The 12,366-nt window shown below is 36.7% G+C and overlaps 1 protein-coding gene across 4 annotated transcripts in view; it reads left to right on the forward strand.

Annotated features, from left to right (window-relative positions):
* LOC148944216 (uncharacterized) overlaps positions 1 to 12,366 on the forward strand; it is a 190,716-nt gene that overhangs the window by 96,127 nt on the left and 82,223 nt on the right. The window lies entirely within an intron of this gene.

Raw genomic sequence — 12,366 nt, forward strand, 5'->3', positions numbered from 1 at the left:
CATTGATGGATGTTTTCTTGGATGGTTATGTGTGTTGTTCGATTTATTTGATGTTTTTCATGGATGGTTATGGATGATTTATGGTTTTGTCAGTGAGAATGAAAAAACAGGAATTTTCTCACATTTATGTCTGTTTTTATGGTTTTTGTCAGTGAGAATGGAAAAACAGGAACTTTCTCACATTTATGTCTGTTCGTTGTCGGTGAGAATGGAAAAATAGGAACTTTCTCACTTTGATGGATTATTGAGTCTAATGGGGGCAGGTCAATGACACTTCCTTCATGTTGTTGCTCGAGGCAAATGTTATGAGTTTCCAGAAATTTGGAACACCTGTGCTGTCGACCTCAATTCCCCTATCGTGAATCAATAATTCCCCTTAGAAACAACAAATTAATTCTCCTTTGTTGACAGATCAATCAACCAATGACATCATCTGTCCGAATTTAAAAATTTTAACTAAAAACGATTATCCAGGACTAGGTCCAAGTCATTAATATCTTTGCCTTGAAAACGATTCTATCTGGTCAAACTCCAAAATATAATAATAACCAAACACAAGGGAAACAAATCTCAATGCAACATCTTAGCGATAAATTGTTTTAGCGCGGGAATCAGGTTTTTTAGTAATTTGAAATGCATCAGCGCAGAGATGCCAAAAACCTAAGGAACACGCTGAAATTACGTTTAGGGATTATTTGGGCGAAACCGTTTTAGACAGGTTATGGAATTATTTCGGCGAAACAGTTAGAGACATTTTAAAAGATGATTTAAAAGATGATTTTAGAAGAGGATTTGAGGGTGAAACTCTGTGGTCGTTATAATACACAAGTTGTATTTTAACAGTGTCGTGAGGTCCCCTACCCAAACCCCAAAGCGTTCCGATACCCCTAGCCCAACCCCCAAGGAAGCCCCCGGACAGCAAAGGTTCTCTGGAGTCCCAACGGGCCCCCTGCGCCCCAAAGGCTCCTGAGCCTCCATTTTAATACTTTTTAAGGCTTTATTATATCTTTTCAGAACAAATTATTATTTTAGGGAATTATTTCGGCGAAACAGTTAGAGACATTTTAAAAGATGATTTAAAAGATGATTTTAGAAGAGAATTTAAGGGTGAAACTGTGGTCGTTATAATACACAAGTTGTATTTTAACAGTGTCGTGAGGTCCCCTACCCCAACCCCAAAGGGTTCCGATCCCCCTACCCCAACCCCAAAGGGTTCCAATCCCCCTACCCCAACCCCGAAGGAAGCCCCCGGTACTCAAAGGTCCCCCAGGCTCCCAAAAGGGCCCCCGGATCCCCAAACGCCCTCCCCGGGCCCCCAAAGGCCCTCCCCCGGTCCTCAAAGGTCCCCCAGGCTCCCAAAGGGCCCCCGGACCCCCAAAGGCCCTCCCCCGGCCCCCAAAGGACCACCCAGCCCTCAAGGGCCCTCCGGATCCCCAAACGCCCTCCCCGGGTCCCCAAAGAGCCCTATCCCCATTTTGTTAATACTTTTTTGTGCATTTGAGACACAGAAGGGTCCCCACATTTCAAAGGGCTTTATTATATTTTTTCAGAACAAGTTTTTTTCTTATTGTCCTTCATAAACCAATTTTACAACTTGAAGTAGTTATCTTTTCCCCCACAACTTTACTATAAGGCTTTTTTAATTACCCAATATCATGCAATACTTTTCAAAGGCATTTCAGAACATGTTTTTTTCTTAAGGTCCTTCCTAAACCCATTTTACATGTTGAAGTACTTATCTTTCCCCCCAACTTTACTTTACGACTCTTTTGCACACCCAAACATCAAGCAATACTTTCCAAAAGGCTTTATTATATCTTTTCAGTACAAGTTCTTTTCTTAATAACCTTCTTAAACAAATTTATCAAATTCTAAATGTTTCCTTAGTAGAAGAAAAAGCTATATCATAGTTGCGAATATTTTCTCGGGAGATAAGCAGTTCTATTTCAATTTTAAATTTTATCAATGAAGTTAAGAAAAGTTAAAGTTCTCTTCTGAATTTTCTCAATGAAAAAGAAATTAGTTATTAATCAATTCTATTTTTTCCAAATAATATAAAAAAATTTCACTTCTGATCAAATTTTTCTCAAAGAGAGGAAAAAAATTTAAATACTGTTCATAATTTTTCACGAAAGATAGAAAAGTTCAAGTTTTCTTCTGGACTTTACCTAAGAACACACTACAACCGTAATTTCTCCAGAGAAAATATAAATCTTTCACTTCAGTTTTAAGTTCACCAAAGACATAAAGAAATTTAAAGTTCTATTCTAAATTTTTCGGTAGTAGATAGAAAAAGCTATAGCATACTTGTGAATATTTTCCCAGAAGATAAAAAGTTCTACTTCAATTTTTAATTTTCTCAACGAAGTGAAGAAAAGTTCAACTTCTATTCTGAATTTTTTCAATGAAAAACAAATTAGTTATTGATCATTTCCATTTTTCCAAATAATATAAATGTTTTCCAACTTCAAAATGGGCACACACAAAAAAACTTAAACACACACACACACACACAAAAACTTACACACACACACACAAAAACTAACACACACACACAAAAACTTACACACACACACACAAAAACTTACACACACACAAAAACTTACACACGCACACAAAAACTTACACACACACACACAAAAAACTTACACAAAAAAACTTACACACACACAAAAACTTACACACACAAAAACTTACACACGCAAAAAAAACTTGCACACACACACACAAAAATTTACACACACAAAAACTTACACACACACAAAAACTTACACACACACACGCCAAAACTTACACACACACAAAAACTTACACACACACACAAAAAATTACACACACACAAAAACTTATACTCACACGAAAAAAAACTTACACACACACACACACACACAAACTTACACACACACAAAAACTTACACACACAAAAACTTACACACACACACACAAACACAAAAACTAACACACACACACACACAATTAGACAAAAATTACGATATTTATACACAGTTTCAACTAACTACTGCTAAGTATCTTAAAAGGCGAGGTATTTTTCTTGCGAGAACACAAAAAATCATTAAGTGGTATTAATGAAAAATGATGATAATCAACCGAAAACCGTCAACGAGAACACCGATTAACCATCACAAAGTGTCACAATGCCGTCAGTGTGTCAACACCCCTCGGAAAATAGGGGGGTCATGGACAACTGCGAAGATATTTAGCCTACAGACAAAAATTGCTCATTGTTCCTTTAGTAGCCACGCAATTAGACTAAAAATTATGATATTTATGCACAGTTTCAACTAACTACGCCTAAGTATGTTAAAGGCGAGCCATTTTCTTGCGATAACACAAAAATCAGAACACACACACAAAAAAACTTACACACTCACACAAAAACTTACACACAGAAAAACTTACACACACACACACAAAAACTTACACACACACACAAAAACTTACACACACACACAAAAACTTACACACACACACAAAAAATTACACCAAAAAAAAAACTTACAAACACAACAACACATACCCCACAACAAATAAAACTTACACACACACAAAAACTTACACACACACGCCCAAATTTACACACACACAAAAACTTACACACACACACACAAAATAACACACAAAAAAACAAATAAAAACACAAACACAATAACTTACACACACACACAAACACACACACACACAAAAAAACTTACACACACACAAAAACTTACACACACACGCACACACAAACACAAAAACTTACACACACACACAAAGTTACACACACACACAATTAGACAAAAATTACGATATTTATGCACAGTTTCAACTAACTACGGCTAAGTATCTTAAAAGGCGAGGTATTTTTCCTGCGAGAACACAAAAAATCATTAAGTGGTATTAATGAAAATGATGATAATCAACCGAAAACCGTCAACGAGAACACCGATTAACCATCACCAAAGTGTCACAATGCCGTCAGTGTGTCAACACCCCTCGGAAACACCCCTAGGTTAGACTAGGTTAGCCTACGTACGCGCGCGTACGTAGGCTAACCTAGTCTAACCGAAAATAACCTAACCTAACATAATCTAACCTAACCTAACCATACACCTAACTTTTTGCCTGTCTCTCATCTAATCTAAGCTAAGTGATGCGTACGTGGGTAAATATTTAAATATGATGAAAATACGTTCCTAGAAAATTTTGAGTTTGGAAGGGGGGGGGATTTTGAAATCCTCTGGAAAAGTTGAGTTGGGGGGGGGGGAATTTCAAGAGCGAGGGTTGAGGAGGGGGGCAGCCCCACAGCTAAGAACTTTTCTTTCTAGAAAACTTGAGTTGGGGGGGGGAATTTCAAGAGCGAGGGTTGAGGCGGGGGGCAGCCCCACACCTAAGAACTTTTCTTTCTAGTCTTGCATATCAAAGTTAAAAACCATAGTTTTCACGCCCCCTCCTGTGAATTGGGTGCTAGCCACTTTAATTACCAATCAAATGAGCCCTTTTCAAAGTTTCTGTGATGACTCCTTCTGTGAGTACTTAGGTAATATAAAAATGATACATCCAGGATATTCTTAAACCTGATCCCCCCCCCCGTGCGTCATTTAAGTTGTAATAGCTCTGATTTTGGGGCATATTTCAAAATATCTTTTATCAATTATTCTTCTTTTTTCTTTCTGATTACACAAGAACTGTGAAATCACAGAGTTGATTAATCTTTGATAGTTTTACAGAAATTCTCACTCCCATCGACGCTTTCTTATGTCCAAAGCAAAATCGAGCGTAACAATTAATTAATCTGCATTGAGGATGCCTCGTTCGACGCAATTAGACTGTATTATGTAAGAAGTATCATTTCGACTCCGTTCCCCGTGTGTGATATGTAGCAATTCAATTGAGTGCTTAAGTATACATGTTAGTATAATTATTGTTATAAAATCATCAGCTTGCACGGTCTCCTGAAAAAATAACCGTGACTAAAGTATAATACATTACTCTGATAGGTTTTAAAGTCAGCATAAGCTGAAACATAGAACAAGATAGATAATAATGGAAGGTTCTTCAAATGTATGCCCTCCAACGTTTGATGTAAGTTCAAATAATATGTCTTTTCAGTGTGTTATCCATCAAAAAATATGTAAAATATGATTAACTATGCTCCTTGATTGTAATTCATATCTTTCAATTAGGGAGGTAACGGCTTTAAAAAAAAAAAGGAATTGTCAGTGAAAAAAAACACACAAATTTAACTCTTGATATGGCTTTTCGATGCGTTTTCTAAATTAAATATACAAACTACAATGAAAATATGCCCCCCCCCCCTGAAATTTTTGAGGTTTGGGAGGGGGATATTTTAAATTGCTATTATATTTGCTTTTTTTGTGTGCACTTTTTGTCTCTAAAATGTTAATTCACCCCTTCTGTGTTTGTGGTAGCTAGTACGTCCACACAGAAATTGCTTTTTATTCCAATTGCAAATATTTATAATGAATTAGTTTTATAGTTTCACATCAACGGTTAGCTGTACGAGAAAGTTTTTGAAGGACAACACGACCGGTCCTACAAATTACATATCGTAATCAAGTTTATTATGCTTGAAAAGTCTAAAGATTAGAAAGAATGTTTGCTGTTCGAATCGAACCGGTACTCGAATCGTGTTAAACTGATAAGTGAGGGTCTATTCAAACGGATATTTATGGCATGATTTGAAAAAATGGTAAAACATAAAATTAAAAATAAGTTTTCAGTTGGAAGTAAGAAGCAACACTAAAACTTCTCGCTCTTTGCGCATAAGTTTGACTTTTATTCCCAATCCAATGTGAACGACTCCTCACTCCTGAAAAGGTAAGATCGTTCACTTAGAATAAAACCTTGAAAATACGTTCCCCCAGAAATTTTTGAGTTTGGTTGGGGTGGGGGGGGGGAGGGTGGGGGGGGTTGTGGATTTTAAACGACTATTATATTTTTTTTTTTTCTGTGTGCACTTTTTAACTCTAAAATGTGAATTCTTTCATTTGTTTAATTTAGTGTTCAATCTCAAATCTCTCCAAGACTGAGTTTATTATGTTTGAAGGATGTACGCGAGGAATTGTTAAAATTAGAAATGATTATCATGTTATCATGTTGCACCAGTAGTTGCAATGTAGTAAATAGCGAACAGTAGTTCATCTGCGTTTGAGTTCTTGGTTTTCACTAGTTATTAGCGAAGGGTTGTAATGTCATATTCTAGTTTCTTAGGCTAAATATTTTCACAATTGACCTTTACCCCCTATTTTCCAAGGGGTGTTGACACACTGACGGCATTGTGACACTTTGGTGATGGTTAATTTGTGTTCTTGTTGATGGTTTTCGGTTGATTATCATCATTTTCATTAATACCGCTTAATGATTTTTGTGTTCTAGCAAGAAAAATACCTCTTCTTTTAAGATACTTAGCCGTAGTTAGTTGAAAATGTGCATAAATATCGTTATTTTTGTCTAATTGTGTGTCCGTGTGTAAATTTTGTGTGTGTGTAAGTTTTTGTGTGTGTGCTAGTTTTTATGTGTGTGTAAGTTTTTGTGTGTGTAAGTTTTTTTTGTGTGTGTGTGTGAGTTTTTGTGTGTGTGGGTAAGTTTTTGTGTGTGTGTGTAAGTTTTTGTGTGTGTGTAAGTTTTTGTGTGTGTGTAAGTTTTTGTGTGTGTGTAAGTTTTTGTGTGTGTGTAAGTTTTTGTGTGTGTGTGTTCTGATTTTTGTGTTCTCGCAAGAAAATGGCTCGCCTTTAACATACTTAGGCGTAGTTAGTTGAAACTGTGCATAAATATCATAATTTTTAGTCTAAGTGCGTGGCTACTAAAGGAACAATGAGCAATTTTTTTCTTTAGGCTAAACATCTTCGCAGTTGACCATTCCCTCCCCCTATTTTCAGAGGGGTGTTGACAAACTGTCGGCATTGTGACACTTTGGTGATGGTTAATCGGTGTTCTCGTTGACGGTTTTCGGTTGATGATCATCATTTTCATTAATACCACTTAATGATTTTTTGTGTTTTCCCAAGAAAAATACATCGCCTCTTAAAATACTTAGCCGTAGTTAGTTGAAACTGTGCATAAATATCTTAATTTTTGTCTTATTGTGTGCGTGTGTCAATTTGTGTGTGTGTGTGTGTGTAATTTTGTATGTGTGTGTGTGCGTGTGTGTGTTTGTTTTTGTGTGTGTTTTTTTTTGTGTGTGTGTATGTGTCTGTGTGTGTGTTTATGTGTGTGTGTGTGTGTATGTTTTTTTGTGTGTGTGTGTAATTTTTTGTGTGTGTGTGTAAGTTTGTGTTTGTTTGTGTTAGTATGTGTGTGTGTGTGTAAGTTTTTGTGTGTGTCTTAGTTTTTGCGTGTCTGTGTAAGTTTTTGTGTGTGTGTAAGTTTTTTTGTGTGTGTGTGTTTGTTTTTGTGTGTGTGTAAGTTTTTGTGTGTGTGTTAGTTTTTGTTTGTGTGTGTAATTTTTTGTGTGTGTGTGTTAGTTTTTGTGTGTGTGTGTAAGTTTTTGTGTGTGTAAGTTTTTGTGTGTGTGTGTAAGTTTTTGTGTGTGTGTTCTGATTATTGTGTTCTCGCAAGAAAATGGCTCGCCTTTAACATACTTAGCCGTAGTTAGTTGAAACTGTGCATAAATATCATAATTTTTAGTCTAATTGCGTGGCTACTAAAGGAACAATGAGCAATTTCTTTCTGTAGGCTAAATATCTTCGCAGTTGACCATTACCCCCCTATTTTCCGAGGGGTGTTGACACACTGACGGCATTGTGACACTTTGTGATGGTTAATCGGTGTTCTCGTTGACGGTTTTCGGTTGATTATCATCATTTTCATTAATACCACTTAATGATTTTTTGTGTTCTCGCAAGAAAAATACCTCGCCTTTTAAGATACTTAGCCGTAGTTAGTTGAAACTGTGTATAAATATCGTAATTTTTGTCTAATTCTGTGTGTGTGTGTGTAAATTTGTGTGTGTGTGTGTGTGTAAGTTTTTGTGTTTGTGTGTGTGTGTGTCAGTTTTTTTGTGTGTGTAAGTTTGTGTGTGTGTGTGTGTGTGTGTGTGTGTGTTAGTTTTTTTTTGTGTGTGTGTAAGTTTTTGTGTGTGTGTAATTTTTTGTGTGTGTGTGTAAGTTTTGGCGTGTGTGTGTGTAAGTTTTTGTGTGTGTGTTAGTTTTTGTGTGTGTGTGTTAGTTTTTGTGTGTGTGTAAGTTTTTGTGTGTGTGTAAGTTTTTGTGTGTGTGTGTAAGTTTTTGTGTGTGTGTGTAAGTTTTTGTGTGTGTAAGTTTTTGTGTGTGTGTAAGTTTGTGTTTGTGTGTGTGTGTGTGTGTAATTTTTTGTGTGTGTGTGTAAGTTTTTTAGTGTGTGTGTTATTTTTTGTGTTTTTGTGTAAGTTTTTGTGTGTGTGTGTAAGTTTTTGTGTGTAAGTTTTTTTGTGTGTGTGAGTTTTTTTGTGTGTGTGTGTGTGTGTTAGTTTTTGTGTTTGTGTGTAAGTTTGTGTGTGTGTGTAATTTTTTTGTCTGTGTTAGTTTTTTTGTGTGTGTAAGTTTTTGTGTGTGTGTGTGCAAGTTTTTTTTTGAGTGTGTAAGTTTTTGTGTGTGTGTAAGTTTTTTTGTGTAAGTTTTTTGTGTGTGTGTGTAAGTTTTTGTGTGCGTGTGTAAGTTTTTGTGTGCGTGTAAGTTTTTGTGTGTTTGTGTGAGTGTTTGTGTGTGTGTGTGTGTTTTTGTGTGTGTTTGTGTGTGTTTGTGTGTGTTTGTGTGTGTGTGTGTGTGTGTGTGTGTGTGTGTGTGTGTGTGTGTGTGTGTGTGTGTGTGTGTGTGTGTGTGTGTGTGTGTGTGTGTGTGTGTGTGTGTGTGTGTGTGTGTGTGGTGTGTGTGTGTGTGTGTGTGTGTGTGTGTGTGTGTGTGTGTGTGTGTGTGTGTGTGTGTGTGTGTGTGTGTGTGTGTGTGTGTGTGTGTGTGTGTGTGTGTGTGTGTGTGTGTGTGTGTGTGTGTGTGTGTGTGTGTGTGTGTGTGTGTGTGTGTGTGTGTGTGTGTGTGTGTGTGTGTGTGTGTGTGTGTGTGTGTGTGTGTGTGTGTGTGTGTGTGTGTGTGTGTGTGTGTGTGTGTCTGTATCTTTGTGGGTGTTTATTTGGGTGTGTGTCTTTTTGTTTTTTTGTTTTGATGCTTTTGTGTCGTTTTTTGTGTGTTTTTGTTTGTGTTTTCTTTTTTTTTTGTTTTTTTGTGTGTTTGTGTGTTTGTGTGTGTGTGTTTGTGTGTGTGTGTAAGTTTGTGTGTGTGTGTGTGTGTGTGTAAGTTTTTTTCTGTGTGCCCATTTTGAAGTTGGAAAATATTTATATTATTTGGAAAAATAGAAATGATCAATAACTAATTTCTTTTTCATTGAAAAAATTCAGAATAGAACTTGAACTTTTCTTCACTTCGTTGAGAAAATTAAAAATTGAAGTAGAACTTTTTATCTTCTGGGGAAATATTCACAAGTATGCTATAGCTTTTTCTATCTACTACGGAAAAATTTAGAATAGAACTTTAAATTTCTTTATGTCTTTGGTGAACTTAAAAACGAAGTTGAAGATTTTTATTTTCTCTAGAGAAATTACAATTGAAGTGTGTTCTTAGGTAAAATTCAGAAGAGAACTTGAACTTTTCAATCTTCCGTGAAAAATTAGGAACAGTATATAAATTTTTTTCATCTCTTTGATAAAAATTTGATCCGAAGTGAAAAATTTTTCTATTATTTGAAAAAAATAGAATTGATTAATAACTAATTTCTTTTTCATTGAGAAAATTCAGAAGAGAACTTTAACTTTTCTTAACTTCATTGATAAAATTTAAAATTGAAATAGAACTGCTTATCTCCCGAGAAAATATTCGCAACTATGATATAGCTTTTTCTTCTACTAAGGAAAAATTTAGAATTTGAAAAATTGGTTTAAGAAGGTTATTAAGAAAAGAACTTGTACTGAAAAGATATAATAAAGCCTTTTGGAAAGTATTGCTTGATGTTTGGGTGTGCAAAAGAGTCGTAAAGTAAAGTTGGGGGGAAAAGATAAGTACTTCAACATGTAAAATGGGTTTAGGAAGGACCTTAAGAAAAAAACATGTTCTGAAATGCCTTTGAAAAGTATTGCATGATATTGGGTACTTCAAAAAGCCTTATAGTAAAGTTGTGGGGAAAAAGATAACTACTTCAAGTTGTAAAATTGGTTTATGAAGGACATTAAGAAAAAAACTTGTTCTGAAAAAACATAATAAAGCCTTTTGAAATGCGGGGACCCTTCTGTGTCTCAAATGCACAAAAAAAAGTATTAACAAAATGGGGATGGGGCTCTTTGGGGACCTGGGGAGGGCTTTTGGGGATCCAGAGGGCTCATAAGGGCTGGGTGGTCCTTTGGGGGCTGGGGGAGGGCCTTTGGGGGCCCGGGGAGGGCCTTTGGGGGTCTGGGGGCCCTTTGGGAGCCTGGGGGACCTCTGAGGACCGGGGGAGGGCCTTTGGGGGCCCGGGGAGGGCGTTTGGGGATCCGGGGGCCCTTTTGGGAGCTTGGGGGACCTCTGAGTACCGGGGGCTTCCTTCGGGGTTGGGGTAGGGGGATTGGAACCCTTTGGGGTTGGGGTAGGGGGATCGGAACCCTTTGGGGTTGGGGTAGGGGACCTCACGACACTGTTAAAATACAACTTGTGTATTATAACGACCACAGAGTTTCACCCTTAAATTCTCTTCTAAAATCATCTTTTAAATCCTCTTTTAAAATGTCTCTAACTGTTTCGCCGAAATAATTCCCTAAAATAATAATTTGTTCTGAAAAGATATAATAAAGCCTTAAAAAGTATTAAAATGGAGGCTCAGGAGCCTTTGGGGCGCCGGGGGCCCTTTGGTAATCCAGAGAACCTTTGCTGTCCGGGGGCTTCCTTCGGGGTTGGGGTAGGGGGATCGGAACGCTTTGGGTTTTGGGTAGGGGACCTCACGACACTGTTAAAATACAACTTGTGTATTATAACGACCACAGAGTTTCACCCTCAAATCCTCTTCTAAAATCATCTTTTGAATCATCTTTTAAAATGTCTCTAACTGTTTCGTCGAAATAATTCCATAACCTGTCTAAAACGGTTTCGCCCAAATAATCCCTAAACGTAATTTCAGCGTGTTCCTTTAGTTTTTGGCATCTCTGCGCTGACGCATTTCAAATTACTAAGAGACCTGATTCCTGTGCTAAAACAATTCATCACTAAGATGTTTCTTGGAAAATTGTTTCCATGGCGTTTGGTTATTAATATCTTTTGGAGTTCGACCAGTAGAGTTGTTTCCGAGGCAAAGACATTAATGACTTGGATCTATTCCTGGAGAATCGTTTCTAGGTGAAAATTTTAAAGTCTGACAGATGATGTCATTGGTTGATTGATCTGTCAAGAAAAGGGAATTAATTTGTTGTTTCTAAGGGGAATTATTGATTCACGATAGGGGAATTGAGGTAGACAGCACAGGTGTTCCAAATTCCTGGAAACTCATAACATTTGCCTCGAGCAACAACAACAGCATGAAGGAAGTGTCATTGACCTGCCCCCATTAGACTCAATAATCCATCAAAGTGAGAAAGTTCCTATTTTTCCTTTTTCACTGACAACAAACAGACATAAATGTGAAAAAGTTCCTGTTTTTTCATTCTCACTGACAAAAACCATAAAAACAGACATAAATGTGAGAAAGTTCCTGTTTTTTCATTCTCACTGACAAAAACCATAAATCATCCATAACCATCCATGAAAAACATCAAATAAATTGACCAACACACATAACCATCCATGAAAACATCCATAAATGTGAGAAAATTCCTGTTTTTCAGGTGAGAAAAATACTGTTTTTTCATTCTCACTGACAAAAACCATAAATCATCCATATCCATCCATGAAAAACATCAAATAAATCGACCAACACACATAACCATCCATGAAAACAGACATAAATGTGACAAAATTCCTGTTTTTTCATTCTCACTGACAAAAACCATAAACCACGTGGTTCTATGCCCATATATGGTGTGCAAAAAAGTTGTAGGTGGCAGCAGGGGTGAGGGATGGGATCAATTGAGGCCTCTCTACTCATGTTGCATGCGTGCCAGTTAAAAGGGTCCAACGGATGGCGTTATACATTCAAACAACAGCTTGTGTTAAGTACAAAATTAACAAATGATTAACTGAGTGGAAGGGATTCTTTTGGACTAAGTGACGTTAAAATTGTTTTGTATTGCAGTAGTTCATTTTTCTAACCCCTCCCTCCCCCCCCCCCCAAAAAAAAAAATGGGGGCTAAAGATAAGATTTTATTGTAAGTTGTTGTTTTTTTCATAAATTATTTTTTACAAAGTATTATTATTT

Source organism: Artemia sp. Qi Xiang Cuo, chromosome 14 (genome assembly GCF_049724085.1).
Source record: "Artemia sp. Qi Xiang Cuo chromosome 14, ASM4972408v1, whole genome shotgun sequence".
In the NCBI taxonomy this organism is placed as follows: domain Eukaryota; kingdom Metazoa; phylum Arthropoda; class Branchiopoda; order Anostraca; family Artemiidae; genus Artemia; species Artemia sp. Qi Xiang Cuo.